Below are 27,356 nucleotides of genomic sequence, written 5' to 3'. Positions count from 1 at the left end.
TGATCTTCCTGAGTTCATGTCAGCAATTGGGTATCCTAAACAATCATCATGTGATTTGGATTGCATCCTAATTAGACTGTGGGTTGATGTACTAGCTCCTATCGTCACTTCTGCACTTGAGCATCTCAGTGCGTCTCTGTCAATTTGCTATGTACTACAGGGTCTAAGCTAGGTGTAATCAATCCATCTTTTGAAAAGACCCATGTCCATGCTGGTCTTCTATTCCCTTACAGATCTATATTTCAGTTTCCTCCTTTATGTTTAAAAATCTGGAAAATCTCAGAATTAAATTATTTTCCATGCGCATATGAATACAAAGCTATTCTGTCTTGATTTAAAGAACACATACCAAAACTGCCTGAGACGAGACTGCAGAGTATGTGCTTACAAGATACTGGTATTGACTTCTGGATCTGTCAATCACGTTCCACATAAGAACTTAATTTAAGAAGGACTTGAGGCAACTTAGGAATGAGTGGGGGAGCTTTGAGTTGTATTGTCCTTTGATACCAAGTGCATTTGTGGGTGTTGTCATACTAGTAATTGTTCATTCAATCCTTCTTCTTCTTCACAGTAAAGCAGAGATACAAGGTCAATAAAGCTGGGAAGGGCTCGTCCGGGATTTGAGCCCGGGACCTCTCGCACCCAAAGCGAGAATCATACCCCTAGACCAACGAGCCGAAATTTGCTGTGTTTGCCTTTGATGAGAGAGCGCGTGGACAGCTAAAACGGCCACAGAATCCTGGGAATATTTGATGGATTTCTTTCTTCTTTGACTCATCCGCCAGGTTCCACCAACTCACCACCACCTAAACTCACGTTATATTTTATCAACAAGACCAACTTTAAGACAGAACAGGTTCCAAGCCGTGTCAGCCATCACAAGAGCGCCCGCACCACAGAGTACAAAAAGATACCCTCTGTACGTTCGATCTTCGAATAGAGACATCCTAGAACTTTCACTTCAGCTCACTCATTGTCAGCGTGGCTTCCGTCTTTTTCATTTCAAAGTTCTCTAATCTCTTATTCTAAAGTGAAGATTAGTTGCCAAAAGTATGTGTGTAAATGAATCTGTAACACTGCAAATCCCAGCTGTGAGTGTAAACTTGTGGAGGGTCAACGAAAAATCCAAGTAAAAGCTGGCATAATGGTTTGTCCAGCTAAAAAATGCATTGTAAAAAAGAAGAAGAGATGTTCACTTAACTGTCAGTGGTTTTAACCTTGGGGTTGTTCAGTGTATTCACTCATGTTGAGTTAGGGGACAGCAAACTGCTACAGCTCCAAACAACAAAGTAAGACACAACATGTTTGCAATTGTTATCAGCACTCTTAATTAACAAGTTGTCAACAAGACCAACTTTAAGACAGAACAGGTTCCACATCTCCATTTTTCTGCCATTGATCTTCCTGAGTTCATGTCAGCAATTGGGTATCCTAAACAATCATCATGTGATTTGGATTGCATCCTAATTAGACTGTGGGTTGATGTACTAGCTCCTATCGTCACTTCTGCACTTGAGCATCTCAGTGCGTCTCTGTCAATTTGCTATGTACTACAGGGTCTAAGCTAGGTGTAATCAATCCATCTTTTGAAAAGCCCCATGTCCATGCTGGTCTTCTATTCCCTTACAGATCTATATTTCAGTTTCCTCCTTTATGTTTAAAAATCTGGAAAATCTCAGAATTAAATTATTTTCCATGCGCATATGAATACAAAGCGTTTCTGTCTTGATTTAAAGAACACATACCAAAACTGCCTGAGACGAGACTGCAGAGTGTGTGCTTACAAGATACTGGTATTGACTTCTGGATCTGTCAATCAAGTTCCACATAAGAACTTAATTTAAGAAGGACTTGAGGCAACTTAGGAATGAGTGGGGGAGCTTTGAGTTGTATTGTCCTTTGATACCAAGTGCATTTGTGGGTGTTGTCATACTAGTAATTGTTCATTCAATCCTTCTTCGTCACAGTAAAGCAGAGATACAAGGTCAATAAAGCTGGGAAGGGCTCGTCCGGGATTTGAACCTGGGACCTCTCGCACCCAAAGCGAGAATCATACCCCTAGAACAACGAGCCGAAATTTGCTGTGTTTGCCTTTGATGAGAGAGCGCGTGGACAGCTAAAACGGCCACAGAATCCTGGGAATTTGTGATGGATTTCTTTCTTCTTTGACTCATCCGCCAGGTTCCACCAACTCACCACCACCTAAACTCACGTCATATTTTATCAACAAGACCAACTTTAAGACAGAACAGGTTCCAAGCCGTGTCAGCCATCACAAGAGCGCCCGCACCACAGAGTACAAAAAGATACCCTCTGTACGTTCGATCTTCGAATAGAGACATCCTAGAACTTTCACTTCAGCTCACTCATTGTCAGCGTGGCTTCCGTCTTTTTTATTTCAAAGTTCTCTAATCTCTTATTCTAAAGTGGAGATTAGTTGCCAAAAGTATGTGTGTAAATGAATCTGTAACACTGCAAATCCCAGCTGTGAGTGTAAACTTGTGGAGGGTCAACGAAAAATCCAAGTAAAAGCTGGCATAATGGTTTGTCCAGCTAAAAAATGCATTGTAAAAAAGAAGAAGAGATGTTCACTTAACTGTCAGTGGTTTTAACCTTGGGGTTGTTCAGTGTATTCACTCATGTTGAGTTAGGGGACAGCAAACTGCTACAGCTCCAAACAACAAAGTAAGACACAACATGTTTGCAATTGTTATCAGCACTCTTAATTAACAAGTTGTCAACAAGACCAACTTTAAGACAGAACAGGTTCCACATCTCCATTTTTCTGCCATTGATCTTCCTGAGTTCATGTCAGCAATTGGGTATCCTAAACAATCATCATGTGATTTGGATTGCATCCTAATTAGACTGTGGGTTGATGTACTAGCTCCTATCGTCACTTCTGCACTTGAGCATCTCAGTGCGTCTCTGTCAATTTGCTATGTACTACAGGGTCTAAGCTAGGTGTAATCAATCCATCTTTTGAAAAGACCCATGTCCATGCTGGTCTTCTATTCCCTTACAGATCTATATTTCAGTTTCCTCCTTTATGTTTAAAAATCTGAGAATTCAATTATGTTCCATACGCATATGAATACGAAGCGTTTCCGTCTTGATTTAAAGAAAACATACCAAAACTGCCTGAGACGAGACTGCAGAGTGTGTGCTTACAAGATACTGGTATTGACTTCTTGATCTGTCAATCAAGTTCCACATAAGAACTTAATTTAAGAAGGACTTGAGGCAACTTAGGAATGAGTGGGGGAGCTTTGAGTTGTATTGTCCTTTGATACCAAGTGCATTTGTGGGTGTTGTCATACTAGTAATTGTTCATTCAATCCTTCTTCGTCACAGTAAAGCAGAGATACAAGGTCAATAAAGCTGGGAAGGGCTCGTCCGGGATTTGAACCCGGGACCTCTCGCACCCAAAGCGAGAATCATACCCCTAGAACAACGAGCCGAAATTTGCTGTGTTTGCCTTTGATGAGAGAGCGCGTGGACAGCTAAAACGGCCACAGAATCCTGGGAATTTGTGATGGATTTCTTTCTTCTTTGACTCATCCGCCAGGTTCCACCAACTCACCACCACCTAAACTCACGTCATATTTTATCAACAAGACCAACTTTAAGACAGAACAGGTTCCAAGCCGTGTCAGCCATCACAAGAGCGCCCGCACCACAGAGTACAAAAAGATACCCTCTGTACGTTCGATCTTCGAATAGAGACATCCTAGAACTTTCACTTCAGCTCACTCATTGTCAGCGTGGCTTCCGTCTTTTTTATTTCAAAGTTCTCTAATCTCTTATTCTAAAGTGGAGATTAGTTGCCAAAAGTATGTGTGTAAATGAATCTGTAACACTGCAAATCCCAGCTGTGAGTGTAAACTTGTGGAGGGTCAACGAAAAATCCAAGTAAAAGCTGGCATAATGGTTTGTCCAGCTAAAAAATGCATTGTAAAAAAGAAGAAGAGATGTTCACTTAACTGTCAGTGGTTTTAACCTTGGGGTTGTTCAGTGTATTCACTCATGTTGAGTTAGGGGACAGCAAACTGCTACAGCTCCAAACAACAAAGTAAGACACAACATGTTTGCAATTGTTATCAGCACTCTTAATTAACAAGTTGTCAACAAGACCAACTTTAAGACAGAACAGGTTCCACATCTCCATTTTTCTGCCATTGATCTTCCTGAGTTCATGTCAGCAATTGGGTATCCTAAACAATCATCATGTGATTTGGATTGCATCCTAATTAGACTGTGGGTTGATGTACTAGCTCCTATCGTCACTTCTGCACTTGAGCATCTCAGTGCGTCTCTGTCAATTTGCTATGTACTACAGGGTCTAAGCTAGGTGTAATCAATCCATCTTTTGAAAAGACCCATGTCCATGCTGGTCTTCTATTCCCTTACAGATCTATATTTCAGTTTCCTCCTTTATGTTTAAAAATCTGAGAATTCAATTATGTTCCATACGCATATGAATACGAAGCGTTTCCGTCTTGATTTAAAGAAAACATACCAAAACTGCCTGAGACGAGACTGCAGAGTGTGTGCTCAAGTGATACTGGTATTGACTTCTGGATCTGTCAATCAAGTTCCACATAAGAACTTAATTTAAGAAGGACTTGAGGCAACTTAGGAATGAGTGGGGGAGCTTTGAGTTGTATTGTCCTTTGATACCCAGTGCATTTCTGGGTGTTGTCATACTAGTAATTGTTCATTCAATCCTTCTTCTTCACAGTAAAGCAGAGATACAAGGTCAATAAAGCTGGGAAGGGCTCGTCCGGGATTTGAACCCGGGACCTCTCGCACCCAAAGCGAGAATCATACCCCTAGAACAACGAGCCGAAATTTGCTGTGTTTGCCTTTGATGAGAGAGCGCGTGGACAGCTAAAACGGCCACAGAATCCTGGGAATTTGTGATGGATTTCTTTCTTCTTTGACTCATCCGCCAGGTTCCACCAACTCACTACCACCTAAACTCACGTCATATTTTATCAACAAGACCAACTTTAAGACAGAACAGGTTCCACATCTCCATTTTTCTGCCATTGATCTTCCTGAGTTCATGTCAGCAATTGGGTATCCTAAACAATCATCATTTGATTTGGATTGCATCCTAATTAGACTGTGGGTTGATGTACTAGCTCCTATCGTCACTTCTGCACTTGAGCATCTCAGTGCGTCTCTGTCAATTTGCTATGTACTACAGGGTCTAAGCTAGGTGTAATCAATCCATCTTTTGAAAAGCCCCATGTCCATGCTGGTCTTCTATTCCCTTACAGATCTATATTTCAGTTTCCTCCTTTATGTTTAAAAATCTGGAAAATCTCAGAATTAAATTATTTTCCATGCGCATATGAATACAAAGCGTTTCTGTCTTGATTTAAAGAACACATACCAAAACTGCCTGAGACGAGACTGCAGAGTGTGTGCTTACAAGATACTGGTATTGACTTCTGGATCTGTCAATCAAGTTCCACATAAGAACTTAATTTAAGAAGGACTTGAGGCAACTTAGGAATGAGTGGGGGAGCTTTGAGTTGTATTGTCCTTTGATACCAAGTGCATTTGTGGGTGTTGTCATACTAGTAATTGTTCATTCAATCCTTCTTCTTCACAGTAAAGCAGAGATACAAGGTCAATAAAGCTGGGAAGGGCTCGTCCGGGATTTGAACCCGGGACCTCTCGCACCCAAAGCGAGAATCATACCCCTAGAACAACGAGCCGAAATTTGCTGTGTTTGCCTTTGATGAGAGAGCGCGTGGACAGCTAAAACGGCCACAGAATCCTGGGAATTTGTGATGGCTTTCTTTCTTCTTTGACTCATCCGCCAGGTTCCACCAACTCACCACCACCTAAACTCACGTCATATTTTATCAACAAGACCAACTTTAAGACAGAACAGGTTCCAAGCCGTGTCAGCCATCACAAGAGCGCCCGCACCACAGAGTACAAAAAGATACCCTCTGTACGTTCGATCTTCGAATAGAGACATCCTAGAACTTTCACTTCAGCTCACTCATTGTCAGCGTGGCTTCCGTCTTTTTTATTTCAAAGTTCTCTAATCTCTTATTCTAAAGTGGAGATTAGTTGCCAAAAGTATGTGTGTAAATGAATCTGTAACACTGCAAATCCCAGCTGTGAGTGTAAACTTGTGGAGGGTCAACGAAAAATCCAAGTAAAAGCTGGCATAATGGTTTGTCCAGCTAAAAAATGCATTGTAAAAAAGAAGAAGAGATGTTCACTTAACTGTCAGTGGTTTTAACCTTGGGGTTGTTCAGTGTATTCACTCATGTTGAGTTAGGGGACAGCAAACTGCTACAGCTCCAAACAACAAAGTAAGACATGACATGTTTGCAATTGTTATCAGCACTCTTAATTAACAACTTGAGTGAACAAGAGAGTTGCATTTGGGATCAAAGAAGCAACCCAAAGTCACCCATCAAGCATTTATCATAGATTTCACCACCACCTAAACTCACGTCATATTTTGTCAACAAGACCAACTTTAAGACAGAACAGGTTCCACATCTCCATTTTTCTGCCATTGATCTTCCTGAGTTCATGTCAGCAATTGGGTATCCTAAACAATCATCATGTGATTTGGATTGCATCCTAATTAGACTGTGGGTTGATGTACTAGCTCCTTTTGTCACTTCTGCACTTGAGCATCTCAGTGCGTCTCTGTCAATTTGCTATGTACTACAGGGTCTAAGCTAGGTGTAATCAATCCATCTTTTGAAAAGCCCCATGTCCATGCTGGTCTTCTATTCCCTTACAGATCTATATTTCAGTTTCCTCCTTTATGTTTAAAAATCTGGAAAATCTCAGAATTAAATTATTTTCCATGCGCATATGAATACAAAGCGTTTCTGTCTTGATTTAAAGAACACATACCAAAACTGCCTGAGACGAGACTGCAGAGTGTGTGCTTACAAGATACTGGTATTGACTTCTGGATCTGTCAATCAAGTTCCACATAAGAACTTAATTTAAGAAGGACTTGAGGCAACTTAGGAATGAGTGGGGGAGCTTTGAGTTGTATTGTCCTTTGATACCAAGTGCATTTGTGGGTGTTGTCATACTAGTAATTGTTCATTCAATCCTTCTTCGTCACAGTAAAGCAGAGATACAAGGTCAATAAAGCTGGGAAGGGCTCGTCCGGGATTTGAACCTGGGACCTCTCGCACCCAAAGCGAGAATCATACCCCTAGAACAACGAGCCGAAATTTGCTGTGTTTGCCTTTGATGAGAGAGCGCGTGGACAGCTAAAACGGCCACAGAATCCTGGGAATTTGTGATGGATTTCTTTCTTCTTTGACTCATCCGCCAGGTTCCACCAACTCACCACCACCTAAACTCACGTCATATTTTATCAACAAGACCAACTTTAAGACAGAACAGGTTCCAAGCCGTGTCAGCCATCACAAGAGCGCCCGCACCACAGAGTACAAAAAGATACCCTCTGTACGTTCGATCTTCGAATAGAGACATCCTAGAACTTTCACTTCAGCTCACTCATTGTCAGCGTGGCTTCCGTCTTTTTTATTTCAAAGTTCTCTAATCTCTTATTCTAAAGTGGAGATTAGTTGCCAAAAGTATGTGTGTAAATGAATCTGTAACACTGCAAATCCCAGCTGTGAGTGTAAACTTGTGGAGGGTCAACGAAAAATCCAAGTAAAAGCTGGCATAATGGTTTGTCCAGCTAAAAAATGCATTGTAAAAAAGAAGAAGAGATGTTCACTTAACTGTCAGTGGTTTTAACCTTGGGGTTGTTCAGTGTATTCACTCATGTTGAGTTAGGGGACAGCAAACTGCTACAGCTCCAAACAACAAAGTAAGACATGACATGTTTGCAATTGTTATCAGCACTCTTAATTAACAACTTGAGTGAACAAGAGAGTTGCATTTGGGATCAAAGAAGCAACCCAAAGTCACCCATCAAGCATTTATCATAGATTTCACCACCACCTAAACTCACGTCATATTTTGTCAACAAGACCAACTTTAAGACAGAACAGGTTCCACATCTCCATTTTTCTGCCATTGATCTTCCTGAGTTCATGTCAGCAATTGGGTATCCTAAACAATCATCATGTGATTTGGATTGCATCCTAATTAGACTGTGGGTTGATGTACTAGCTCCTTTTGTCACTTCTGCACTTGAGCATCTCAGTGCGTCTCTGTCAATTTGCTATGTACTACAGGGTCTAAGCTAGGTGTAATCAATCCATCTTTTGAAAAGCCCCATGTCCATGCTGGTCTTCTATTCCCTTACAGATCTATATTTCAGTTTCCTCCTTTATGTTTAAAAATCTGGAAAATCTCAGAATTAAATTATTTTCCATGCGCCTATGAATACAAAGCGTTTCTGTCTTGATTTAAAGAACACATACCAAAACTGCCTGAGACGAGACTGCAGAGTGTGTGCTTACAAGATACTGGTATTGACTTCTGGATCTGTCAATCAAGTTCCACATAAGAACTTAATTTAAGAAGGACTTGAGGCAACTTAGGAATGAGTGGGGGAGCTTTGAGTTGTATTGTCCTTTGATACCAAGTGCATTTGTGGGTGTTGTCATACTAGTAATTGTTCATTCAATCCTTCTTCGTCACAGTAAAGCAGAGATACAAGGTCAATAAAGCTGGGAAGGGCTCGTCCGGGATTTGAACCTGGGACCTCTCGCACCCAAAGCGAGAATCATACCCCTAGAACAACGAGCCGAAATTTGCTGTGTTTGCCTTTGATGAGAGAGCGCGTGGACAGCTAAAACGGCCACAGAATCCTGGGAATTTGTGATGGATTTCTTTCTTCTTTGACTCATCCGCCAGGTTCCACCAACTCACCACCACCTAAACTCACGTCATATTTTATCAACAAGACCAACTTTAAGACAGAACAGGTTCCAAGCCGTGTCAGCCATCACAAGAGCGCCCGCACCACAGAGTACAAAAAGATACCCTCTGTACGTTCGATCTTCGAATAGAGACATCCTAGAACTTTCACTTCAGCTCACTCATTGTCAGCGTGGCTTCCGTCTTTTTTATTTCAAAGTTCTCTAATCTCTTATTCTAAAGTGGAGATTAGTTGCCAAAAGTATGTGTGTAAATGAATCTGTAACACTGCAAATCCCAGCTGTGAGTGTAAACTTGTGGAGGGTCAACGAAAAATCCAAGTAAAAGCTGGCATAATGGTTTGTCCAGCTAAAAAATGCATTGTAAAAAAGAAGAAGAGATGTTCACTTAACTGTCAGTGGTTTTAACCTTGGGGTTGTTCAGTGTATTCACTCATGTTGAGTTAGGGGACAGCAAACTGCTACAGCTCCAAACAACAAAGTAAGACACAACATGTTTGCAATTGTTATCAGCACTCTTAATTAACAAGTTGTCAACAAGACCAACTTTAAGACAGAACAGGTTCCACATCTCCATTTTTCTGCCATTGATCTTCCTGAGTTCATGTCAGCAATTGGGTATCCTAAACAATCATCATGTGATTTGGATTGCATCCTAATTAGACTGTGGGTTGATGTACTAGCTCCTATCGTCACTTCTGCACTTGAGCATCTCAGTGCGTCTCTGTCAATTTGCTATGTACTACAGGGTCTAAGCTAGGTGTAATCAATCCATCTTTTGAAAAGACCCATGTCCATGCTGGTCTTCTATTCCCTTACAGATCTATATTTCAGTTTCCTCCTTTATGTTTAAAAATCTGAGAATTCAATTATGTTCCATACGCATATGAATACGAAGCGTTTCCGTCTTGATTTAAAGAAAACATACCAAAACTGCCTGAGACGAGACTGCAGAGTGTGTGCTTACAAGATACTGGTATTGACTTCTTGATCTGTCAATCAAGTTCCACATAAGAACTTAATTTAAGAAGGACTTGAGGCAACTTAGGAATGAGTGGGGGAGCTTTGAGTTGTATTGTCCTTTGATACCAAGTGCATTTGTGGGTGTTGTCATACTAGTAATTGTTCATTCAATCCTTCTTCTTCACAGTAAAGCAGAGATACAAGGTCAATAAAGCTGGGAAGGGCTCGTCCGGGATTTGAACCCGGGACCTCTCGCACCCAAAGCGAGAATCATACCCCTAGAACAACGAGCCGAAATTTGCTGTGTTTGCCTTTGATGAGAGAGCGTGTGGACAGCTAAAACGGCCACAGAATCCTGGGAATTTGTGATGGATTTCTTTCTTCTTTGACTCATCCGCCAGGTTCCACCAACTCACCACCACCTAAACTCACGTCATATTTTATCAACAAGACCAACTTTAAGACAGAACAGGTTCCAAGCCGTGTCAGCCATCACAAGAGCGCCCGCACCACAGAGTACAAAAAGATACCCTCTGTACGTTCGATCTTCGAATAGAGACATCCTAGAACTTTCACTTCAGCTCACTCATTGTCAGCGTGGCTTCCGTCTTTTTTATTTCAAAGTTCTCTAATCTCTTATTCTAAAGTGGAGATTAGTTGCCAAAAGTATGTGTGTAAATGAATCTGTAACACTGCAAATCCCAGCTGTGAGTGTAAACTTGTGGAGGGTCAACGAAAAATCCAAGTAAAAGCTGGCATAATGGTTTGTCCAGCTAAAAAATGCATTGTAAAAAAGAAGAAGAGATGTTCACTTAACTGTCAGTGGTTTTAACCTTGGGGTTGTTCAGTGTATTCACTCATGTTGAGTTAGGGGACAGCAAACTGCTACAGCTCCAAACAACAAAGTAAGACATGACATGTTTGCAATTGTTATCAGCACTCTTAATTAACAACTTGAGTGAACAAGAGAGTTGCATTTGGGATCAAAGAAGCAACCCAAAGTCACCCATCAAGCATTTATCATAGATTTCACCACCACCTAAACTCACGTCATATTTTGTCAACAAGACCAACTTTAAGACAGAACAGGTTCCACATCTCCATTTTTCTGCCATTGATCTTCCTGAGTTCATGTCAGCAATTGGGTATCCTAAACAATCATCATGTGATTTGGATTGCATCCTAATTAGACTGTGGGTTGATGTACTAGCTCCTTTTGTCACTTCTGCACTTGAGCATCTCAGTGCGTCTCTGTCAATTTGCTATGTACTACAGGGTCTAAGCTAGGTGTAATCAATCCATGTTTTGAAAAGCCCCATGTCCATGCTGGTCTTCTATTCCCTTACAGATCTATATTTCAGTTTCCTCCTTTATGTTTAAAAATCTGGAAAATCTCAGAATTAAATTATTTTCCATGCGCATATGAATACAAAGCGTTTCTGTCTTGATTTAAAGAACACATACCAAAACTGCCTGAGACGAGACTGCAGAGTGTGTGCTCAAGTGATACTGGTATTGACTTCTGGATCTGTCAATCAAGTTCCACATAAGAACTTAATTTAAGAAGGACTTGAGGCAACTTAGGAATGAGTGGGGGAGCTTTGAGTTGTATTGTCCTTTGATACCAAGTGCATTTGTGGGTGTTGTCATACTAGTAATTGTTCATTCAATCCTTCTTCTTCACAGTAAAGCAGAGATACAAGGTCAATAAAGCTGGGAAGGGCTCGTCCGGGATTTGAACCCGGGACCTCTCGCACCCAAAGCGAGAATCATACCCCTAGACCAACGAGCCGAAATTTGCTGTGTTTGCCTTTGATGAGAGAGCGCGTGGACAGCTAAAACGGCCACAGAATCCTGGGAATTTGTGATGGCTTTCTTTCTTCTTTGACTCATCCGCCAGGTTCCACCAACTCACCACCACCTAAACTCACGTCATATTTTATCAACAAGACCAACTTTAAGACAGAACAGGTTCCAAGAGCCGTCACAGCCATCACGAGAGCGCCCGCACCACAGAGTACAAAAAGATACCCTCTGTACGTTCGATCTTCGAATAGAGACATCCTAGAACTTTCACTTCAGCTCACTCATTGTCAGCGTGGCTTCCGTCTTTTTTATTTCAAAGTTCTCTAATCTCTTATTCTAAAGTGGAGATTAGTTGCCAAAAGTATGTGTGTAAATGAATCTGTAACACTGCAAATCCCAGCTGTGAGTGTAAACTTGTGGAGGGTCAACGAAAAATCCAAGTAAAAGCTGGCATAACGGTTTGTCCAGCTAAAAATTGCATTGTAAAAAAGAAGAAGAGTTGTTCACTTAACTGTCAGTGGTTTTAACGTTGGGGTTGTTCAGTGTATTCACTCATTTTGAGTTAGGGGACAGCAAACTGCTACAGCTCCAAACAACAAAGTAAGACACAACATGTTTGCAATTGTTATCAGCACTCTTAATTAACAAGTTGAGTGAACAAACAGAGACGCATTTGTGATCAAAGAAGCAACCCAAAGTCACCCATCAAGCATTTATCATAGGTTTCACCACCACCTAAACTCACTTCATATTTTGTCAACAAGACCAACTTTAAGACAGAACAGGTTCCACATCTCCATTTTTCTGCCATTGATCTTCCTGAGTTCATGTCAGCAATTGGGTATCCTAAACAATCATCATGTGATGGCTTTCTTTCTTCTTTGACTCATCCGCCAGGTTCCACCAACTCACCACCACCTAAACTCACGTCATATTTTATCAACAAGACCAACTTTAAGACAGAACAGTTTCCAAGAGCCGTCACAGCCATCACAAGAGCGCCCGCACCACAGAGTACAAAAAGATACCCTCTGTACGTTCGATCTTCGAATAGAGACATCCTAGAACTTTCACTTCAGCTCACTCATTGTCAGCGTGGCTTCCGTCTTTTTTATTTCAAAGTTCTCTAATCTCTTATTCTAAAGTGGAGATTAGTTGCAACCCAAAGTCACCCATCAAGCATTTATCATAGGTTTCACCACCACCTAAACTCACTTCATATTTTGTCAACAAGACCAACTTTAAGACAGAACAGGTTCCACATCTCCATTTTTCTGCCATTGATCTTCCTGAGTTCATGTCAGCAATTGGGTATCCTAAACAATCATCATGTGATTTGGATTGCATCCTAATTAGACTGTGGGTTGATGTACTAGCTCCTATCGTCACTTCTGCACTTGAGCATCTCAGTGCGTCTCTGTCAATTTGCTATGTACTACAGGGTCTAAGCTAGGTGTAATCAATCCATCTTTTGAAAAGCCCCATGTCCATGTTGGTCTTCTATTCCCTTACAGATCTATATTTCAGTTTCCTCCTTTATGTTTAAAAATCTTAGAATTCAATTATTTTCCATACGCATATGAATACGAAGCGTTTCCGTCTTCATTTAAAGAAAACATACCAAAACTGCCTGAGACGAGACTGCAGAGTGTGTGCTCAAGTGATACTGGTATTGACTTCTGGATCTGTCAATCAAGTTCCACATAAGAACTTAATTTAAGAAGGACTTGAGGCAACTTAGGAATGAGTGGGGGAGCTTTGAGTTGTATTGTCCTTTGATACCAAGTGCATTTGTGGGTGTTGTCATACTAGTAATTGTTCATTCAATCCTTCTTCTTCACAGTAAAGCAGAGATACAAGGTCAATAAAGCTGGGAAGGGCTCGTCCGGGATTTGAACCCGGGACCTCTCGCACCCAAAGCGAGAATCATACCCCTAGACCAACGAGCCGAAATTTGCTGTGTTTGCCTTTGATGAGAGAGCGCGTGGACAGCTAAAACGGCCACAGAATCCTGGGAATTTGTGATGGCTTTCTTTCTTCTTTGACTCATCCGCCAGGTTCCACCAACTCACCACCACCTAAACTCACGTCATATTTTATCAACAAGACCAACTTTAAGACAGAACAGGTTCCAAGAGCCGTCACAGCCATCACAAGAGCGCCCACACCACAGAGTACAAAAAGATACCCTCTGTACGTTCGATCTTCGAATAGAGACATCCTAGAACTTTCACTTCAGCTCACTCATTGTCAGCGTGGCTTCCGTCTTTTTTATTTCAAAGTTCTCTAATCTCTTATTCTAAAGTGGAGATTAGTTGCCAAAAGTATGTGTGTAAATGAATCTGTAACACTGCAAATCCCAGCTGTGAGTGTAAACTTGTGGAGGGTCAACGAAAAATCCAAGTAAAAGCTGGCATAACGGTTTGTCCAGCTAAAAATTGCATTGTAAAAAAGAAGAAGAGTTGTTCACTTAACTGTCAGTGGTTTTAACGTTGGGGTTGTTCAGTGTATTCACTCATGTTGAGTTAGGGGACAGCAAACTGCTACAGCTCCAAACAACAAAGTAAGACACAACATGTTTGCAATTGTTATCAGCACTCTTAATTAACAAGTTGAGTGAACAAAGAGAGACGCATTTGTGATCAAAGAAGCAACCCAAAGTCACCCATCAAGCATTTATCATAGGTTTCACCACCACCTAAACTCACGTCATATTTTGTCAACAAGACCAACTTTAAGACAGAACAGGTTCCACATCTCCATTTTTCTGCCATTGATCTTCCTGAGTTCATGTCAGCAATTGGGTATCCTAAACAATCATCATGTGATTTGGATTGCATCCTAATTAGACTGTGGGTTGATGTACTAGCTCCTTTTGTCACTTATGCACTTGAGCATCTCAGTGCGTCTCTGTCAATTTGCTATGTACTACAGGGTCTAAGCTAGGTGTAATCAATACATGTTTTGAAAAGCCCCATGTCCATGCTGGTCTTCTATTCCCTTACAGATCTATATTTCAGTTTCCTCCTTTATGTTTAAAAATCTGGAAAATCTCAGAATTAAATTATTTTCCATGCGCATATGAATACAAAGCTATTCTGTCTTGATTTAAAGAACACATACCAAAACTGCCTGAGACGAGACTGCAGAGTATGTGCTTACAAGATACTGGTATTGACTTCTGGATCTGTCAATCAAGTTCCACATAAGAACTTAATTTAAGAAGGACTTGAGGCAACTTAGGAATGAGTGGGGGAGCTTTGAGTTGTATTGTCCTTTGATACCAAGTGCATTTGTGGGTGTTGTCATACTAGTAATTGTTCATTCAATCCTTCTTCTTCTTCACAGTAAAGCAGAGATACAAGGTCAATAAAGCTGGGAAGGGCTCGTCCGGGATTTGAGCCCGGGACCTCTCGCACCCAAAGCGAGAATCATACCCCTAGACCAACGAGCCGAAATTTGCTGTGTTTGCCTTTGATGAGAGAGCGCGTGGACAGCTAAAACGGCCACAGAATCCTGGGAATTTTTGATGGATTTCTTTCTTCTTTGACTCATCCGCCAGGTTCCACCAACTCACCACCACCTAAACTCACGTTATATTTTATCAACAAGACCAACTTTAAGACAGAACAGGTTCCAAGCCGTGTCAGCCATCACAAGAGCGCCCGCACCACAGAGTACAAAAAGATACCCTCTGTACGTTCGATCTTCGAATAGAGACATCCTAGAACTTTCACTTCAGCTCACTCATTGTCAGCGTGGCTTCCGTCTTTTTCATTTCAAAGTTCTCTAATCTCTTATTCTAAAGTGAAGATTAGTTGCCAAAAGTATGTGTGTAAATGAATCTGTAACACTGCAAATCCCAGCTGTGAGTGTAAACTTGTGGAGGGTCAACGAAAAATCCAAGTAAAAGCTGGCATAATGGTTTGTCCAGCTAAAAAATGCATTGTAAAAAAGAAGAAGAGATGTTCACTTAACTGTCAGTGGTTTTAACCTTGGGGTTGTTCAGTGTATTCACTCATGTTGAGTTAGGGGACAGCAAACTGCTACAGCTCCAAACAACAAAGTAAGACACAACATGTTTGCAATTGTTATCAGCACTCTTAATTAACAAGTTGTCAACAAGACCAACTTTAAGACAGAACAGGTTCCACATCTCCATTTTTCTGCCATTGATCTTCCTGAGTTCATGTCAGCAATTGGGTATCCTAAACAATCATCATGTGATTTGGATTGCATCCTAATTAGACTGTGGGTTGATGTACTAGCTCCTATCGTCACTTCTGCACTTGAGCATCTCAGTGCGTCTCTGTCAATTTGCTATGTACTACAGGGTCTAAGCTAGGTGTAATCAATCCATCTTTTGAAAAGCCCCATGTCCATGCTGGTCTTCTATTCCCTTACAGATCTATATTTCAGTTTCCTCCTTTATGTTTAAAAATCTGGAAAATCTCAGAATTAAATTATTTTCCATGCGCATATGAATACAAAGCGTTTCTGTCTTGATTTAAAGAACACATACCAAAACTGCCTGAGACGAGACTGCAGAGTGTGTGCTTACAAGATACTGGTATTGACTTCTGGATCTGTCAATCAAGTTCCACATAAGAACTTAATTTAAGAAGGACTTGAGGCAACTTAGGAATGAGTGGGGGAGCTTTGAGTTGTATTGTCCTTTGATACCAAGTGCATTTGTGGGTGTTGTCATACTAGTAATTGTTCATTCAATCCTTCTTCGTCACAGTAAAGCAGAGATACAAGGTCAATAAAGCTGGGAAGGGCTCGTCCGGGATTTGAACCCGGGACCTCTCGCACCCAAAGCGAGAATCATACCCCTAGAACAACGAGCCGAAATTTGCTGTGTTTGCCTTTGATGAGAGAGCGCGTGGACAGCTAAAACGGCCACAGAATCCTGGGAATTTGTGATGGATTTCTTTCTTCTTTGACTCATCCGCCAGGTTCCACCAACTCACCACCACCTAAACTCACGTCATATTTTATCAACAAGACCAACTTTAAGACAGAACAGGTTCCAAGCCGTGTCAGCCATCACAAGAGCGCCCGCACCACAGAGTACAAAAAGATACCCTCTGTACGTTCGATCTTCGAATAGAGACATCCTAGAACTTTCACTTCAGCTCACTCATTGTCAGCGTGGCTTCCGTCTTTTTTATTTCAAAGTTCTCTAATCTCCTATTCTAAAGTGGAGATTAGTTGCCAAAAGTATGTGTGTAAATGAATCTGTAACACTGCAAATCCCAGCTGTGAGTGTAAACTTGTGGAGGGTCAACGAAAAATCCAAGTAAAAGCTGGCATAATGGTTTGTCCAGCTAAAAAATGCATTGTAAAAAAGAAGAAGAGATGTTCACTTAACTGTCAGTGGTTTTAACCTTGGGGTTGTTCAGTGTATTCACTCATGTTGAGTTAGGGGACAGCAAACTGCTACAGCTCCAAACAACAAAGTAAGACACAACATGTTTGCAATTGTTATCAGCACTCTTAATTAACAAGTTGTCAACAAGACCAACTTTAAGACAGAACAGGTTCCACATCTCCATTTTTCTGCCATTGATCTTCCTGAGTTCATGTCAGCAATTGGGTATCCTAAACAATCATCATGTGATTTGGATTGCATCCTAATTAGACTGTGGGTTGATGTACTAGCTCCTATCGTCACTTCTGCACTTGAGCATCTCAGTGCGTCTCTGTCAATTTGCTATGTACTACAGGGTCTAAGCTAGGTGTAATCAATCCATCTTTTGAAAAGACCCATGTCCATGCTGGTCTTCTATTCCCTTACAGATCTATATTTCAGTTTCCTCCTTTATGTTTAAAAATCTGAGAATTCAATTATGTTCCATACGCATATGAATACGAAGCGTTTCCGTCTTGATTTAAAGAAAACATACCAAAACTGCCTGAGACGAGACTGCAGAGTGTGTGCTCAAGTGATACTGGTATTGACTTCTGGATCTGTCAATCAAGTTCCACATAAGAACTTAATTTAAGAAGGACTTGAGGCAACTTAGGAATGAGTGGGGGAGCTTTGAGTTGTATTGTCCTTTGATACCCAGTGCATTTGTGGGTGTTGTCATACTAGTAATTGTTCATTCAATCCTTCTTCTTCACAGTAAAGCAGAGATACAAGGTCAATAAAGCTGGGAAGGGCTCGTCCGGGATTTGAACCCGGGACCTCTCGCACCCAAAGCGAGAATCATACCCCTAGACCAAAGAGCCGAAATTTGCTGTGTTTGCCTTTGATGAGAGAGCGCGTGGCCAGCTAAAACGGCCACAGAATCCTGGGAATTTGTGATGGATTTCTTTCTTCTTTGACTCATCCGCCAGGTTCCACCAACTCACTACCACCTAAACTCACGTCATATTTTATCAACAAGACCAACTTTAAGACAGAACAGGTTCCACATCTCCATTTTTCTGCCATTGATCTTCCTGAGTTCATGTCAGCAATTGGGTATCCTAAACAATCATCATTTGATTTGGATTGCATCCTAATTAGACTGTGGGTTGATGTACTAGCTCCTATCGTCACTTCTGCACTTGAGCATCTCAGTGCGTCTCTGTCAATTTGCTATGTACTACAGGGTCTAAGCTAGGTGTAATCAATCCATGTTTTGAAAAGCCCCATGTCCATGCTGGTCTTCTATTCCCTTACAGATCTATATTTCAGTTTCCTCCTTTATGTTTAAAAATCTGGAAAATCTCAGAATTAAATTATTTTCCATTCGCATATGAATACAAAGCGTTTCTGTCTTGATTTAAAGAACACATACCAAAACTGCCTGAGACGAGACTGCAGAGTGTGTGCTTACAAGATACTGGTATTGACTTCTTGATCTGTCAATCAAGTTCCACATAAGAACTTAATTTAAGAAGGACTTGAGGCAACTTAGGAATGAGTGGGGGAGCTTTGAGTTGTATTGTCCTTTGATACCAAGTGCATTTGTGGGTGTTGTCATACTAGTAATTGTTCATTCAATCCTTCTTCTTCTTCTTCACAGTAAAGCAGAGACACAAGGTCAGTAAAGCTGGGAAGGGCTCGTCCGGGATTTGAACCCGGGACCTCTCGCACCCAAAGCGAGAATCATACCCCTAGACCAACGAGCCGAAATTTGCTGTGTTTGCCTTTGATGAGAGAGCGCGTGGACAGCTAAAACGGCCACAGAATCCTGGGAATTTGTGATGGATTTCTTTCTTCTTTGACTCATCCGCCAGGTTCCACCAACTCACCACCACCTAAACTCACGTCATATTTTATCAACAAGACCAACTTTAAGACAGAACAGGTTCCAAGCCGTGTCAGCCATCACAAGAGCGCCCGCACCACAGAGTACAAAAAGATACCCTCTGTACGTTCGATCTTCGAATAGAGACATCCTAGAACTTTCACTTCAGCTCACTCATTGTCAGCGTGGCTTCCGTCTTTTTTATTTCAAAGTTCTCTAATCTCTTATTCTAAAGTGGAGATTAGTTGCCAAAAGTATGTGTGTAAATGAATCTGTAACACTGCAAATCCCAGCTGTGAGTGTAAACTTGTGGAGGGTCAACGAAAAATCCAAGTAAAAGCTGGCATAATGGTTTGTCCAGCTAAAAAATGCATTGTAAAAAAGAAGAAGAGATGTTCACTTAACTGTCAGTGGTTTTAACCTTGGGGTTGTTCAGTGTATTCACTCATGTTGAGTTAGGGGACAGCAAACTGCTACAGCTCCAAACAACAACGTAAGACACAACATGTTTGCAATTGTTATCAGCACTCTTAATTAACAAGTTGTCAACAAGACCAACTTTAAGACAGAACAGGTTCCACATCTCCATTTTTCTGCCATTGATCTTCCTGAGTTCATGTCAGCAATTGGGTATCCTAAACAATCATCATGTGATTTGGATTGCATCCTAATTAGACTGTGGGTTGATGTACTAGCTCCTATCGTCACTTCTGCACTTGAGCATCTCAGTGCGTCTCTGTCAATTTGCTATGTACTACAGGGTCTAAGCTAGGTGTAATCAATCCATCTTTTGAAAAGACCCATGTCCATGCTGGTCTTCTATTCCCTTACAGATCTATATTTCAGTTTCCTCCTTTATGTTTAAAAATCTGAGAATTCAATTATGTTCCATACGCATATGAATACGAAGCGTTTCCGTCTTCATTTAAAGAAAACATACCAAAACTGCCTGAGACGAGACTGCAGAGTGTGTGCTTACAAGATACTGGTATTGACTTCTTGATCTGTCAATCAAGTTCCACATAAGAACTTAATTTAAGAAGGACTTGAGGCAACTTAGGAATGAGTGGGGGAGCTTTGAGTTGTATTGTCCTTTGATACCAAGTGCATTTGTGGGTGTTGTCATACTAGTAATTGTTCATTCAATCCTTCTTCTTCACAGTAAAGCAGAGATACAAGGTCAATAAAGCTGGGAAGGGCTCGTCCGGGATTTGAACCCGGGACCTCTCGCACCCAAAGCGAGAATCATACCCCTAGAACAACGAGCCAAAATTTGCTGTGTTTGCCTTTGATGAGAGAGCGCGTGGACAGCTAAAACGGCCACAGAATCCTGGGAATTTGTGATGGATTTCTTTCTTCTTTGACTCATCCGCCAGGTTCCACCAACTCACCACCACCTAAACTCACGTCATATTTTATCAACAAGACCAACTTTAAGACAGAACAGGTTCCAAGCCGTGTCAGCCATCACAAGAGCGCCCGCACCACAGAGTACAAAAAGATACCCTCTGTACGTTCGATCTTCGAATAGAGACATCCTAGAACTTTCACTTCAGCTCACTCATTGTCAGCGTGGCTTCCGTCTTTTTTATTTCAAAGTTCTCTAATCTCTTATTCTAAAGTGGAGATTAGTTGCCAAAAGTATGTGTGTAAATGAATCTGTAACACTGCAAATCCCAGCTGTGAGTGTAAACTTGTGGAGGGTCAACGAAAAATCCAAGTAAAAGCTGGCATAATGGTTTGTCCAGCAAAAAAATGCATTGTAAAAAAGAAGAAGAGATGTTCACTTAACTGTCAGTGGTTTTAACCTTGGGGTTGTTCAGTGTATTCACTCATGTTGAGTTAGGGGACAGCAAACTGCTACAGCTCCAAACAACAAAGTAAGACATGACATGTTTGCAATTGTTATCAGCACTCTTAATTAACAACTTGAGTGAACAAGAGAGTTGCATTTGGGATCAAAGAAGCAACCCAAAGTCACCCATCAAGCATTTATCATAGATTTCACCACCACCTAAACTCACGTCATATTTTGTCAACAAGACCAACTTTAAGACAGAACAGGTTCCACATCTCCATTTTTCTGCCATTGATCTTCCTGAGTTCATGTCAGCAATTGGGTATCCTAAACAATCATCATGTGATTTGGATTGCATCCTAATTAGACTGTGGGTTGATGTACTAGCTCCTTTTGTCACTTCTGCACTTGAGCATCTCAGTGCGTCTCTGTCAATTTGCTATGTACTACAGGGTCTAAGCTAGGTGTAATCAATCCATGTTTTGAAAAGCCCCATGTCCATGCTGGTCTTCTATTCCCTTACAGATCTATATTTCAGTTTCCTCCTTTATGTTTAAAAATCTGGAAAATCTCAGAATTAAATTATTTTCCATGCGCATATGAATACAAAGCGTTTCTGTCTTGATTTAAAGAACACATACCAAAACTGCCTGAGACGAGACTGCAGAGTGTGTGCTTACAAGATACTGGTATTGACTTCTGGATCTGTCAATCAAGTTCCACATAAGAACTTAATTTAAGAAGGACTTGAGGCAACTTAGGAATGAGTGGGGGAGCTTTGAGTTGTATTGTCCTTTGATACCAAGTGCATTTGTGGGTGTTGTCATACTAGTAATTGTTCATTCAATCCTTCTTCTTCACAGTAAAGCAGAGATACAAGGTCAATAAAGCTGTGAAGGGCTCGTCCGGGATTTGAACCCGGGACCTCTCGCACCCAAAGCGAGAATCATACCCCTAGACCAACGAGCCGAAATTTGCTGTGTTTGCCTTTGATGAGAGAGGGCGTGGACAGCTAAAACGGCCACAGAATCCTGGGAATTTGTGATGGCTTTCTTTCTTCTTTGACTCATCCGCCAGGTTCCACCAACTCACCACCACCTAAACTCACGTTATATTTTATCAACAAGACCAACTTTAAGACAGAACAGGTTCCACATCTCCATTTTTCTGCCATTGATCTTCCTGAGTTCATGTCAGCAATTGGGTATCCTAAACAATCATCATGTGATTTGGATTGCATCCTAATTAGACTGTGGGTTGATGTACTAGCTCCTTTTGTCACTTCTGCACTTGAGCATCTCAGTGCGTCTCTGTCAATTTGCTATGTACTACAGGGTCTAAGCTAGGTGTAATCAATCCATCTTTTGAAAAGCCCCATGTCCATGCTGGTCTTCTATTCCCTTACAGATCTATATTTCAGTTTCCTCCTTTATGTTTAAAAATCTGAGAATTCAATTATTTTCCATACGCATATGAATACGAAGCGTTTCCGTCTTCATTTAAAGAAAACATACCAAAACTGCCTGAGACGAGACTGCAGAGTGTGTGCTCAAGTGATACTGGTATTGACTTCTGGATCTGTCAATCAAGTTCCACATAAGAACTTAATTTAAGAAGGACTTGAGGCAACTTAGGAATGAGTGGGGGAGCTTTGAGTTGTATTGTCCTTTGATACCAAGTGCATTTGTGGGTGTTGTCATACTAGTAATTGTTCATTCAATCCTTCTTCTTCACAGTAAAGCAGAGATACAAGGTCAATAAAGCTGGGAAGGGCTCGTCCGGGATTTGAACCCGGGACCTCTCGCACCCAAAGCGAGAATCATACCCCTAGAACAACGAGCCGAAATTTGCTGTGTTTGCCTTTGATGAGAGAGCGCGTGGACAGCTAAAACGACCACAGAATCCTGGGAATTTGTGATGGATTTCTTTCTTCTTTGACTCATCCGCCAGGTTCCACCAACTCACCACCACCTAAACTCACGTCATATTTTATCAACAAGACCAACTTTAAGACAGAACAGGTTCCAAGCCGTGTCAGCCATCACAAGAGCGCCCGCACCACAGAGTACAAAAAGATACCCTCTGTACGTTCGATCTTCGAATAGAGACATCCTAGAACTTTCACTTCAGCTCACTCATTGTCAGCGTGGCTTCCGTCTTTTTTATTTCAAAGTTCTCTAATCTCTTATTCTAAAGTGGAGATTAGTTGCCAAAAGTATGTGTGTAAATGAATCTGTAACACTGCAAATCCCAGCTGTGAGTGTAAACTTGTGGAGGGTCAACGAAAAATCCAAGTAAAAGCTGGCATAATGGTTTGTCCAGCAAAAAAATGCATTGTAAAAAAGAAGAAGAGATGTTCACTTAACTGTCAGTGGTTTTAACCTTGGGGTTGTTCAGTGTATTCACTCATGTTGAGTTAGGGGACAGCAAACTGCTACAGCTCCAAACAACAAAGTAAGACATGACATGTTTGCAATTGTTATCAGCACTCTTAATTAACAACTTGAGTGAACAAGAGAGTTGCATTTGGGATCAAAGAAGCAACCCAAAGTCACCCATCAAGCATTTATCATAGATTTCACCACCACCTAAACTCACGTCATATTTTGTCAACAAGACCAACTTTAAGACAGAACAGGTTCCACATCTCCATTTTTCTGCCATTGATCTTCCTGAGTTCATGTCAGCAATTGGGTATCCTAAACAATCATCATGTGATTTGGATTGCATCCTAATTAGACTGTGGGTTGATGTACTAGCTCCTTTTGTCACTTCTGCACTTGAGCATCTCAGTGCGTCTCTGTCAATTTGCTATGTACTACAGGGTCTAAGCTAGGTGTAATCAATCCATCTTTTGAAAAGCCCCATGTCCATGCTGGTCTTCTATTCCCTTACAGATCTATATTTCAGTTTCCTCCTTTATGTTTAAAAATCTGGAAAATCTCAGAATTAAATTATTTTCCATGCGCCTATGAATACAAAGCGTTTCTGTCTTGATTTAAAGAACACATACCAAAACTGCCTGAGACGAGACTGCAGAGTGTGTGCTTACAAGATACTGGTATTGACTTCTGGATCTGTCAATCAAGTTCCACATAAGAACTTAATTTAAGAAGGACTTGAGGCAACTTAGGAATGAGTGGGGGAGCTTTGAGTTGTATTGTTCTTTGATACCAAGTGCATTTGTGGGTGTTGTCATACTAGTAATTGTTCATTCAATCCTTCTTCTTCACAGTAAAGCAGAGATACAAGGTCAATAAAGCTGGGAAGGGCTCGTCCGGGATTTGAACCCGGGACCTCTCGCACCCAAAGCGAGAATCATACCCCTAGACCAACGAGCCGAAATTTGCTGTGTTTGCCTTTGATGAGAGAGGGCGTGGACAGCTAAAACGGCCACAGAATCCTGGGAATTTGTGATGGATTTCTTTCTTCTTTGACTCATCCGCCAGGTTCCACCAACTCACCACCACCTAAACTCACGTTATATTTTATCAACAAGACCAACTTTAAGACAGAACAGGTTCCAAGAGCCGTCAAAGCCATCACAAGAGCGCCCGCACCACAGAGTACAAAAAGATACCCTCTGTACGTTCGATCTTCGAATAGAGACATCCTAGAACTTTCACTTCAGCTCACTCATTGTCAGCGTGGCTTCCGTCTTTTTTATTTCAAAGTTCTCTAATCTCTTATTCTAAAGTGGAGATTAGTTGCCAAAAGTATGTGTGTAAATGAATCTGTAACACTGCAAATCCCAGCTGTGAGTGTAAACTTGTGGAGGGTCAACGAAAAATCCAAGTAAAAGCTGGCATAACGGTTTGTCCAGCTAAAAATTGCATTGTAAAAAAGAAGAAGAGTTGTTCACTTAACTGTCAGTGGTTTTAACGTTGGGGTTGTTCAGTGTATTCACTCATTTTGAGTTAGGGGACAGCAAACTGCTACAGCTCCAAACAACAAAGTAAGACACAACATGTTTGCAATTGTTATCAGCACTCTTAATTAACAAGTTGAGTGAACAAAGAGAGACGCATTTGTGATCAAAGAAGCAACCCAAAGTCACCCATCAAGCATTTATCATAGGTTTCACCACCACCTAAACTCACGTCATATTTTGTCAACAAGACCAACTTTAAGATAGAACAGGTTCCACATCTCCATTTTTCTGCCATTGATCTTCCTGAGTTCATGTCAGCAATTGGGTATCCTAAACAATCATCATGTGATTTGGATTGCATCCTAATTAGACTGTGGGTTGATGTACTAGCTCCTTTTGTCACTTCTGCACTTGAGCATCTCAGTGCGTCTCTGTCAATTTGCTATGTACTACAGGGTCTAAGCTAGGTGTAATCAATCCATCTTTTGAAAAGCCCCATGTCCATGCTGGTCTTCTATTCCCTTACAGATCTATATTTCAGTTTCCTCCTTTATGTTTAAAAATCTGAGAATTCAATTATTTTCCATACGCATATGAATACGAAGCGTTTCCGTCTTCATTTAAAGAAAACATACCAAAACTGCCTGAGACGAGACTGCAGAGTGTGTGCTCAAGTGATACTGGTATTGACTTCTGGATCTGTCAATCAAGTTCCACATAAGAACTTAATTTAAGAAGGACTTGAGGCAACTTAGGAATGAGTGGGGGAGCTTTGAGTTGTATTGTCCTTTGATACCAAGTGCATTTGTGGGTGTTGTCATACTAGTAATTGTTCATTCAATCCTTCTTCTTCACAGTAAAGCAGAGATACAAGGTCAATAAAGCTGGGAAGGGCTCGTCCGGGATTTGAACCCGGGACCTCTCGCACCCAAAGCGAGAATCATACCCCTAGACCAACGAGCCGAAATTTGCTGTGTTTGCCTTTGATGAGAGAGCGCGTGGACAGCTAAAACGGCCACAGAATCCTGGGAATTTGTGATGGCTTTCTTTCTTCTTTGACTCATCCGCCAGGTTCCACCAACTCACCACCACCTAAACTCACGTCATATTTTATCAACAAGACCAACTTTAAGACAGAACAGGTTCCAAGAGCCGTCACAGCCATCACGAGAGCGCCCGCACCACAGAGTACAAAAAGATACCCTCTGTACGTTCGATCTTCGAATAGAGACATCCTAGAACTTTCACTTCAGCTCACTCATTGTCAGCGTGGCTTCCGTCTTTTTTATTTCAAAGTTCTCTAATCTCTTATTCTAAAGTGGAGATTAGTTGCCAAAAGTATGTGTGTAAATGAATCTGTAACACTGCAAATCCCAGCTGTGAGTGTAAACTTGTGGAGGGTCAACGAAAAATCCAAGTAAAAGCTGGCATAACGGTTTGTCCAGCTAAAAATTGCATTGTAAAAAAGAAGAAGAGTTGTTCACTTAACTGTCAGTGGTTTTAACGTTGGGGTTGTTCAGTGTATTCACTCATTTTGAGTTAGGGGACAGCAAACTGCTACAGCTCCAAACAACAAAGTAAGACACAACATGTTTGCAATTGTTATCAGCACTCTTAATTAACAAGTTGAGTGAACAAAGAGAGACGCATTTGTGATCAAAGAAGCAACCCAAAGTCACCCATCAAGCATTTATCATAGGTTTCACCACCACCTAAACTCACTTCATATTTTGTCAACAAGACCAACTTTAAGACAGAACAGGTTCCACATCTCCATTTTTCTGCCATTGATCTTCCTGAGTTCATGTCAGCAATTGGGTATCCTAAACAATCATCATGTGATGGCTTTCTTTCTTCTTTGACTCATCCGCCAGGTTCCACCAACTCACCACCACCTAAACTCACGTCATATTTTATCAACAAGACCAACTTTAAGACAGAACAGGTTCCAAGAGCCGTCACAGCCATCACAAGAGCGCCCGCACCACAGAGTACAAAAAGATACCCTCTGTACGTTCGATCTTCGAATAGAGACATCCTAGAACTTTCACTTCAGCTCACTCATTGTCAGCGTGGCTTCCGTCTTTTTTATTTCAAAGTTCTCTAATCTCTTATTCTAAAGTGGAGATTAGTTGCAACCCAAAGTCACCCATCAAGCATTTATCATAGGTTTCACCACCACCTAAACTCACTTCATATTTTGTCAACAAGACCAACTTTAAGACAGAACAGGTTCCACATCTCCATTTTTCTGCCATTGATCTTCCTGAGTTCATGTCAGCAATTGGGTATCCTAAACAATCATCATGTGATTTGGATTGCATCCTAATTAGACTGTGGGTTGATGTACTAGCTCCTATCGTCACTTCTGCACTTGAGCATCTCAGTGCGTCTCTGTCAATTTGCTATGTACTACAGGGTCTAAGCTAGGTGTAATCAATCCATCTTTTGAAAAGCCCCATGTCCATGCTGGTCTTCTATTCCCTTACAGATCTATATTTCAGTTTCCTCCTTTATGTTTAAAAATCTCAGAATTCAATTATTTTCCATACGCATATGAATACGAAGCGTTTCCGTCTTCATTTAAAGAAAACATACCAAAACTGCCTGAGACGAGACTGCAGAGTGTGTGCTCAAGTGATACTGGTATTGACTTCTGGATCTGTCAATCAAGTTCCACATAAGAACTTAATTTAAGAAGGACTTGAGGCAACTTAGGAATGAGTGGGGGAGCTTTGAGTTGTATTGTCCTTTGATACCAAGTGCATTTGTGGGTGTTGTCATACTAGTAATTGTTCATTCAATCCTTCTTC

General features: G+C 41.2%; 16 non-coding genes across 16 annotated transcripts; all 16 read right to left on the bottom strand.

The window, feature by feature from the left end:
• Positions 1 to 608: 608 nt before the first annotated feature.
• Positions 609 to 680, bottom strand: trnap-ugg (transfer RNA proline (anticodon UGG)). The gene has a single exon. It is a non-coding gene; the product is annotated as a tRNA-Pro (tRNA).
• A 2,711-nt stretch (positions 681 to 3,391) lies between these two features.
• trnap-ugg (transfer RNA proline (anticodon UGG)) lies at positions 3,392 to 3,463 on the bottom strand. The gene has a single exon. It is a non-coding gene; the product is annotated as a tRNA-Pro (tRNA).
• Positions 3,464 to 4,778: 1,315 nt separating this feature from the next.
• Positions 4,779 to 4,850, bottom strand: trnap-ugg (transfer RNA proline (anticodon UGG)). The gene has a single exon. It is a non-coding gene; the product is annotated as a tRNA-Pro (tRNA).
• An 810-nt stretch (positions 4,851 to 5,660) lies between these two features.
• Positions 5,661 to 5,732, bottom strand: trnap-ugg (transfer RNA proline (anticodon UGG)). The gene has a single exon. It is a non-coding gene; the product is annotated as a tRNA-Pro (tRNA).
• Positions 5,733 to 10,045: 4,313 nt separating this feature from the next.
• trnap-ugg (transfer RNA proline (anticodon UGG)) lies at positions 10,046 to 10,117 on the bottom strand. The gene has a single exon. It is a non-coding gene; the product is annotated as a tRNA-Pro (tRNA).
• Positions 10,118 to 11,544: 1,427 nt separating this feature from the next.
• Positions 11,545 to 11,616, bottom strand: trnap-ugg (transfer RNA proline (anticodon UGG)). Its single transcript has one exon. It is a non-coding gene; the product is annotated as a tRNA-Pro (tRNA).
• A 1,891-nt stretch (positions 11,617 to 13,507) lies between these two features.
• Positions 13,508 to 13,579, bottom strand: trnap-ugg (transfer RNA proline (anticodon UGG)). Its single transcript has one exon. It is a non-coding gene; the product is annotated as a tRNA-Pro (tRNA).
• Positions 13,580 to 15,012: 1,433 nt separating this feature from the next.
• On the bottom strand, positions 15,013 to 15,084 carry trnap-ugg (transfer RNA proline (anticodon UGG)). The gene has a single exon. It is a non-coding gene; the product is annotated as a tRNA-Pro (tRNA).
• Positions 15,085 to 16,408: 1,324 nt separating this feature from the next.
• trnap-ugg (transfer RNA proline (anticodon UGG)) lies at positions 16,409 to 16,480 on the bottom strand. The gene has a single exon. It is a non-coding gene; the product is annotated as a tRNA-Pro (tRNA).
• Positions 16,481 to 17,795: 1,315 nt separating this feature from the next.
• trnap-ugg (transfer RNA proline (anticodon UGG)) lies at positions 17,796 to 17,867 on the bottom strand. Its single transcript has one exon. It is a non-coding gene; the product is annotated as a tRNA-Pro (tRNA).
• Positions 17,868 to 18,683: 816 nt separating this feature from the next.
• Positions 18,684 to 18,755, bottom strand: trnap-ugg (transfer RNA proline (anticodon UGG)). Its single transcript has one exon. It is a non-coding gene; the product is annotated as a tRNA-Pro (tRNA).
• A 1,315-nt stretch (positions 18,756 to 20,070) lies between these two features.
• On the bottom strand, positions 20,071 to 20,142 carry trnap-ugg (transfer RNA proline (anticodon UGG)). Its single transcript has one exon. It is a non-coding gene; the product is annotated as a tRNA-Pro (tRNA).
• Positions 20,143 to 21,569: 1,427 nt separating this feature from the next.
• Positions 21,570 to 21,641, bottom strand: trnap-ugg (transfer RNA proline (anticodon UGG)). Its single transcript has one exon. It is a non-coding gene; the product is annotated as a tRNA-Pro (tRNA).
• An 801-nt stretch (positions 21,642 to 22,442) lies between these two features.
• On the bottom strand, positions 22,443 to 22,514 carry trnap-ugg (transfer RNA proline (anticodon UGG)). Its single transcript has one exon. It is a non-coding gene; the product is annotated as a tRNA-Pro (tRNA).
• A 1,427-nt stretch (positions 22,515 to 23,941) lies between these two features.
• On the bottom strand, positions 23,942 to 24,013 carry trnap-ugg (transfer RNA proline (anticodon UGG)). The gene has a single exon. It is a non-coding gene; the product is annotated as a tRNA-Pro (tRNA).
• Positions 24,014 to 25,434: 1,421 nt separating this feature from the next.
• trnap-ugg (transfer RNA proline (anticodon UGG)) lies at positions 25,435 to 25,506 on the bottom strand. Its single transcript has one exon. It is a non-coding gene; the product is annotated as a tRNA-Pro (tRNA).
• Between the last annotated feature and the right edge of the window lie 1,850 nt (positions 25,507 to 27,356).

This window comes from Leuresthes tenuis, unplaced genomic scaffold (assembly GCF_036924035.1).
Source record: "Leuresthes tenuis unplaced genomic scaffold, fLeuTen1.0.hap1 SCAF_23, whole genome shotgun sequence".
NCBI lineage: Eukaryota > Metazoa > Chordata > Actinopteri > Atheriniformes > Atherinopsidae > Leuresthes > Leuresthes tenuis.
Note: the sequence above shows the minus strand (reverse complement) of the source record. Positions and strands in the feature narration are given on the sequence as shown.